Genomic DNA, 7,500 nt, shown 5'->3' with positions numbered 1-7,500 from the left:
AAGCGTTCGTGCGTCGAATTCGAAAAATAAAAAAAAGAAATACACCTTTTCTCTCTCTCTCGGGGTAAAAAGAGTCGATGTGTATTGTGTATAAAGGTTCTGCTGCGAGAAGTCTCGTTTTGCCGTGTGTTTCGGTAACGACGATCCTCCGAAACGTACATCTCATTCGTAAGAGAGGAAGAAAACAATCTCCCTGGGGCCAGTCGGTAATATACCGACATACGACGTGTCGTGCACATCCGTCTCACGCACGGTATACAAAATATGAATAAAACGTGTGTAGTCTCTCTCTCTCTCGACTTCTTAATATTTTCTTTCACCTCTGACGCATCATTTCAGGTGACGTCGGGAGCGCGGGAAAAAAAATTTTTCTAAACACACGAAACCGTTCATCTCACGAACAGCCGAAAAAGTTGTCGCTCAGATCCATATCGCAGTGGAGCGGTATCCGCGGGCGGTCGTAATTGAACGACGCACGACGCCGCGAACACTCACGCGAGTCCATACAAACGATTCCGATCGTTTTGCAACAACTAGAACGTACACTGTCCGTGAAATTCACAGAATTTTCGCGTGTCCGCGACAAACGCCGACGAGACACCCATCGTTCGCTCGTACGTAGCATCCTTCTCTTAACCCGACTCAGAAACGTTCTTTGCGCCCTTCGGTAAAAAAACGTTCGATCCGAAGAGGTGAACGACGGCGGGGATTTGACAGAGCTACGCAAGCAGTGTATGGTACGTAAACGACCCTCAGCCAGGCGTGGTCCAGGAATTGTATCCGTGGACCGCAATGTGCGTTCGAAATGTCGATGTTCATGTGTCCTGCAGTTCACACGTTGACGCGCAATTAGCTGCGTTCTTCATCGACCCACGAGCCAAGTGATCCACCGTTCAGGGTAATCGTATAAATTTTATATTTCACATATATAATTTTATTCTCATTTGTTCGACCTAATATCTCTCTTCTTTCAAAGAGAAGATAAAAGTTGATACCTGAATCTCCGACCAGCGCGCGAAGGAGATTCAGGCGTCGCCTTGGAGACGACACCGAAGCCTTTCGAGACGAAAAACGTTCAAGTAATATGTATATATTTCTCGACGTTCCGGGCGTATAGTGCATTCAAAAACCCGCGAAAGACGCAGAAGACTCGCACGCGTGGAAACGACGGGGATATATTTTGTATCCTACCCGATACTGAATCCATCGCGTGCAGTCGACCCTCGCGTTCTTCCGATCAGACGCATCTATTGTTGCGCGCATGTTTTCGCGTCGCATCGCGCGAAACGTTGCACGAATCGTACCGATCGATCGATTGAAAGCAAATAATGAAAAAAGACTTCACAGCTGGCTCTTTGCCGGTCATTCGTCCCATGTTATCTCTTGCCGCGAAATTGGCGCGCAAGAGTTGGGTGTCAGACGCGCGGCTTTAAAACGAGCTTCACGGCCGGTCCCTTCGTTACCGCTTTCGTTCTTTCTCTCGGAACGACCATGAACGAACACGACGAGCGACGCTACGGCATACACACGTCCACGGATTCGATTAAAAAAACAGACTTCACAGCTGGCTCTTTGCCGGTCATTCGTCCCATATTATCTCTTGCCGCGAAATTGGCGCGCAAGAGTTGGGTGTCAGACGCACGGCTTTAAAACGAGCTTCACGGCCGGTCCTCTCAATTCCGTGTACGGTACACGCAAGATGCGGGTTCCACTTCCAGACTACCCGGTCCCTTCTCTCTACGAGAATCGATAGTAGAAGAACGGCTCGAAAACGCGTCTCAGAGACTAGGGGAAAAGAAGCGGTATGCGAGCGAAACGAAAACGCATTATGGAAACGTCGCGAAACAATGTTCGACGGTTGCTCGGTTCCAATCGTGCGGCCGTTTCAATTTCTCGTGCGCTTCACCGTCCCTCCGTAACTCTGGCCGATCGCGTATACCGAAGAGCCGACACGCGCAAAAACCACAGGCATTGTATACTGTATATATATATGTTACAGTCACAGCCTTCGCGCGTTTTACTCTCCGACGCGGGGTTTCCACGACGAAAGAGAGACAGTTTCGTGGCGGGTGACTCGGCCGAATCGCTACGACGGGTATTTCTATTATAGAACGAATCATCGCCACCCTTTACCAGTGCCCGACGAAGGAATCACAAGGTCATCTGGAGTTTACAATGCCAGCGACGGTAATTCCAACGAAGACCCGATAAGTCAACTCATCGTTCTATTTCTCCCCGTACAGAAAAGCGAATCGACGCTAACGCACCTCGCGCAAGCACGAACGTTCTCTTCGCGTGGATCATCCCATCGTCGAAAGATGTAAAGACGCATTGGAGATCGTGGTCTCTGGCGGGCTCATTGCACGCCCCACTGCATATCTTTCCTCGAATCGAGAATGATTCGTCCACTAAGGCTGCGAAACTACGCGTCGAGGAAACTAGGGGAAAGAAGCGGGATGCGAGCGAAACGACAATACATTATGGAAACGTCGCGAAACAATGTTCGGCGGTTGCTCGTTTCCTCCTGCGGACGTTTCATTGCTCGGGCGCTTCACGTCCCTCCGTAACCTTCGCGCGATCGCGTGCCCCGGAGAGCCGGCAACCGGTGAACCACAGGCGTATAAACTATAGTCTTCTATAGCAAGCCTTCGGCGGTTACTCTCCGACGCGGGGATTCCACGACGAGAGAGAATTTCGTGGCGGGTGACATCGGTCGAAACGCTACGACGGGTATTTCTATTATAGAACGAATCATCGCCACCCTTTACCAGTGCCCGACGAAGGAATCACAAGGTCATCTGGAGTTTACAATGCCAGCGACGGTAATTCCAACGAAGACCCGATAAGTCAACTCATCGTTCTATTTCTCCCCGTACAGACAAGCGAATCAACGCTATCGCACCTCACGCATGCACGAACGTTCTCTTCGCGTGAATCGTCCCATCGTCGAAAGATATAGCCGCTTGGAGATCGTGGCCCATCAAGTTCTTCCGTAACTCCTGCGCGATCGCGTACCCCGGAGAGCAGGCAACCGGTGAACCACAGGCGTATAAACTATAGTCTTCTATAGCAAGCCTTCGCGTTTACTCTACGACGCGGGGATTCCACGACGAGAGAGATTTTCGTGGCGGGTGACACGGCCGAATCGCTACGACGGGTATTTCTATTATAGAACGAATCATCGCCACCCTTTACCAGTGCCCGACGAAGGAATCACAAGGTCATCTGGAGTTTACAATGCCAGCGACGGTAATTCCAACGAAGACCCGATAAGTCAACTCATCGTTCTATTTCTCCCCGTACAGAAAAGCGAATCGGCGCTATCGCACCTCACGCAAGCAGGAATGATCTCTTCGCGTGGATCGTCCCATCGTCGAAAGATGTAAGACGTACAGAAATCGTGGTCCATCACGATTATTCGTAACTCTCCGAGTCGCGTATCTGAGAGTAGGACAAACGGAGAACCACAGGCATAAATAATACTATATGTTTCTTATATAGTTAGCCTTCGCGTTTTACTCTCCGACGCGGGGATTCCACGACGAGAGAGAATTTCGTGGCGGGTGACATCGGTCGAAACGCTACGACGGGTATTTCTATTATAGAACGAATCATCGCCACCCTTTACCAGTGCCCGACGAAGGAATCACAAGGTCATCTGGAGTTTACAATGCCAGCGACGGTAATTCCAACGAAGACCCGATAAGTCAACTCATCGTTCTATTTCTCCCCGTACAGACAAGCGAATCAACGCTATCGCACCTCACGCATGCACGAACGTTCTCTTCGCGTGAATCGTCCCATCGTCGAAAGATATAGCCGCTTGGAGATCGTGGCCCATCAAGTTCTTCCGTAACTCCTGCGCGATCGCGTACCCCGGAGAGCAGGCAACCGGTGAACCACAGGCGTATAAACTATAGTCTTCTATAGCAAGCCTTCGCGTTTACTCTACGACGCGGGGATTCCACGACGAGAGAGATTTTCGTGGCGGGTGACACGGCCGAATCGCTACGACGGGTATTTCTATTATAGAACGAATCATCGCCACCCTTTACCAGTGCCCGACGAAGGAATCACAAGGTCATCTGGAGTTTACAATGCCAGCGACGGTAATTCCAACGAAGACCCGATAAGTCAACTCATCGTTCTATTTCTCCCCGTACAGAAAAGCGAATCGGCGCTATCGCACCTCACGCAAGCAGGAATGATCTCTTCGCGTGGATCGTCCCATCGTCGAAAGATGTAAGACGTACAGAAATCGTGGTCCATCACGATTATTCGTAACTCTCCGAGTCGCGTATCTGAGAGTAGGACAAACGGAGAACCACAGGCATAAATAATACTATATGTTTCTTATATAGTTAGCCTTCGCGTTTTACTCTCCGACATGGGGATTCCACGACGAGAGAGAGTTTCGTGGCGGGTGTCTCGGCCGAATCGCTACGACGGGTATTTCTATTATAGAACGAATCATCGCCACCCTTTACCAGTGCCCGACGAAGGAATCACAAGGTCATCTGGAGTTTACAATGCCAGCGACGGTAATTCCAACGAAGACCCGATAAGTCAACTCATCGTTCTATTTCTCCCCGTACAGAAAAGCGAATCGACGCTATCGCACCTCGCGCGAGCACGTAACTACTCTTCGCGTGGATCGTCCCATCGTCGAAAGATGTAAGACGCACGGAAATCGTGGCCCATCAACGTTTTTTTGTAACTCTGCCGATCGCGTATCACAGAGCCGAGACGCACATACCACAGGCGTATAATACCGTTTTCTTTCGTATGGTAAGCCTTCGCGTTTACTCTTCGGCGCGGGGTTTCCACGTCGAGAGAGACATTCGTGGCGGGTGACATCGGTCGAAACGCTACGACGGGTATTACTATTATAGAACGAATCATCGCCACCCTTTACCAGTGCCCGACGAAGGAATCACAAGGTCATCTGGAGTTTACAATGCCAGCGACGGTAATTCCAACGAAGACCCGATAAGTCAACTCAACGTTCTATTTCTCCCCGTACAGAAAAGCGAATCGACGCTGTTGCACCTCACGCAAGCACGAACGTTCTCTTCGCGTGGATCGTCCCATCGTCGAAAGATGTAAGACGCACGGAAATCGTGGCACATCACGTGTTTTCGGAACTCTGTCGACCGCGTATCTCAGAGACGACGCGCGCGAACCACTGGCATATACTATTATATATCGCGTTTTACCCTCCGACGCGGGGATTCCACGACGAGAGAGAGTTTCGTGAGCGGGTTGACTCGGAAGAAACGCTACGACGGGTATTTCTATTATAGAACGCATCATCGCCACCCTTTACCAGTGCCCGACGAAGGAATCACAAGGTCATCTGGAGTTTACAATGCCAGCGACGGTAATTCCAACGAAGACCCGATAAGTCAACTCAACGTTCTATTTCTCCCCGTACAGAAAAGCGAATCGACGCAATCGCACCATACGCGTGCACGTAAACAACTCTTCGCGTGGATCGTCCCATCGTCGAGAGACGTAAGTTTTCATAGTATGAATTCGCGTTTTACTCTCCGACGCGGGGATTCCACGACGAGAGAGAGTTTCGTGAGCGGGTTGACTCGGAAGAAACGCTACGACGGGTATTTCTATTATAGAACGCATCATCGCCACCCTTTACCAGTGCCCGACGAAGGAATCACAAGGTCATCTGGAGTTTACAATGCCAGCGACGGTAATTCCAACGAAGACCCGATAAGTCAACTCAACGTTCTATTTCTCCCCGTACAGAAAAGCGAATCGACGCAATCGCACCATACGCGTGCACGTAAACAACTCTTCGCGTGGATCGTCCCATCGTCGAGAGACGTAAGTTTTCATAGTATGAATTCGCGTTTTACTCTCCGACGCGGGGATTCCACGACGAGAGAGAGTTTCGTGAGCGGGTTGACTCGGAAGAAACGCTACGACGGGTATTTCTATTATAGAACGCATCATCGCCACCCTTTACCAGTGCCCGACGAAGGAATCACAAGGTCATCTGGAGTTTACAATGCCAGCGACGGTAATTCCAACGAAGACCCGATAAGTCAACTCAACGTTCTATTACTCCCCGTACAGAAAAGCGAATCGACGCAATCGCACCATACGCGTGCACGTAACAACTCTTCGCGTGGATCGTCCCATCGTCGAGAGACGTAAGTTTCATAGTAAGCCTTCGGCGTTTTACTCTCCGACGCGGGGATTCCACGACGAGAGAGAGAGTTTCGTGAGCGGGTTGACTCGGAAGAAACGCTACGACGGGTATTTCTATTATAGAACGCATCATCGCCACCCTTTACCAGTGCCCGACGAAGGAATCACAAGGTCATCTGGAGTTTACAATGCCAGCGACGGTAATTCCAACGAAGACCCGATAAGTCAACTCAACGTTCTATTTCTCCCCGTACAGAAAAGCGAATCGACGCAATCGCACCATACGCGTACACGTAAACAACTCTTCGCGTGGATCGTCCCATCGTCGAGAGACGTAAGTTTTCATAGTATGAATTCGCGTTTTACTCTCCGACGCGGGGATTCCACGACGAGAGAGAGTTTCGTGAGCGGGTTGACTCGGAAGAAACGCTACGACGGGTATTTCTATTATAGAACGCATCATCGCCACCCTTTACCAGTGCCCGACGAAGGAATCACAAGGTCATCTGGAGTTTACAATGCCAGCGACGGTAATTCCAACGAAGACCCGATAAGTCAACTCAACGTTCTATTTCTCCCCGTACAGAAAAGCGAATCGACGCAATCGCACCATACGCGTGCACGTAAACAACTCTTCGCGTGGATCGTCCCATCGTCGAGAGACGTAAGTTTTCATAGTATGAATTCGCGTTTTACTCTCCGACGCGGGGATTCCACGACGAGAGAGAGTTTCGTGAGCGGGTTGACTCGGAAGAAACGCTACGACGGGTATTTCTATTATAGAACGCATCATCGCCACCCTTTACCAGTGCCCGACGAAGGAATCACAAGGTCATCTGGAGTTTACAATGCCAGCGACGGTAATTCCAACGAAGACCCGATAAGTCAACTCAACGTTCTATTACTCCCCGTACAGAAAAGCGAATCGACGCAATCGCACCATACGCGTGCACGTAACAACTCTTCGCGTGGATCGTCCCATCGTCGAGAGACGTAAGTTTCCATACTATGAATTCGCGTTTTACTCTCCGACGCGGGGATTCCACGACGAGAGAGTGTTTCGTGAGCGGGTTGACTCGGAAGAAACGCTACGACGGGTATTTCTATTATAGAACGCATCATCGCCACCCTTTACCAGTGCCCGACGAAGGAATCACAAGGTCATCTGGAGTTTACAATGCCAGCGACGGTAATTCCAACGAAGACCCGATAAGTCAACTCAACGTTCTATTGCTCCCCGTACAGAAAAGCGAATCGACGCAATCGCACCATACGCGTGCACGTAACAACTCTTCGCGTGGATCGTCCCATCGTCGAGAGACGTAAGTT

The 7,500-nt window shown here is 50.2% G+C and overlaps 1 non-coding gene across 1 annotated transcript; it reads right to left on the bottom strand.

Annotated features, from left to right (window-relative positions):
* Nucleotides 1-746: 746 nt before the first annotated feature.
* LOC143176466 (5.8S ribosomal RNA) lies at nt 747-901 on the bottom strand. The gene has a single exon (XR_013001009.1). It is a non-coding gene; the product is annotated as a 5.8S ribosomal RNA (ribosomal RNA).
* Nucleotides 902-7,500: the final 6,599 nt, after the last annotated feature.

The sequence above is a fragment of the Nomia melanderi genome, unplaced genomic scaffold (genome assembly GCF_051020985.1).
Source record: "Nomia melanderi isolate GNS246 unplaced genomic scaffold, iyNomMela1 scaffold0574, whole genome shotgun sequence".
NCBI lineage: Eukaryota > Metazoa > Arthropoda > Insecta > Hymenoptera > Halictidae > Nomia > Nomia melanderi.
The sequence above is the reverse complement of the archived record's forward strand: the minus strand, read 5'-3'. Positions and strand labels throughout refer to the sequence as shown.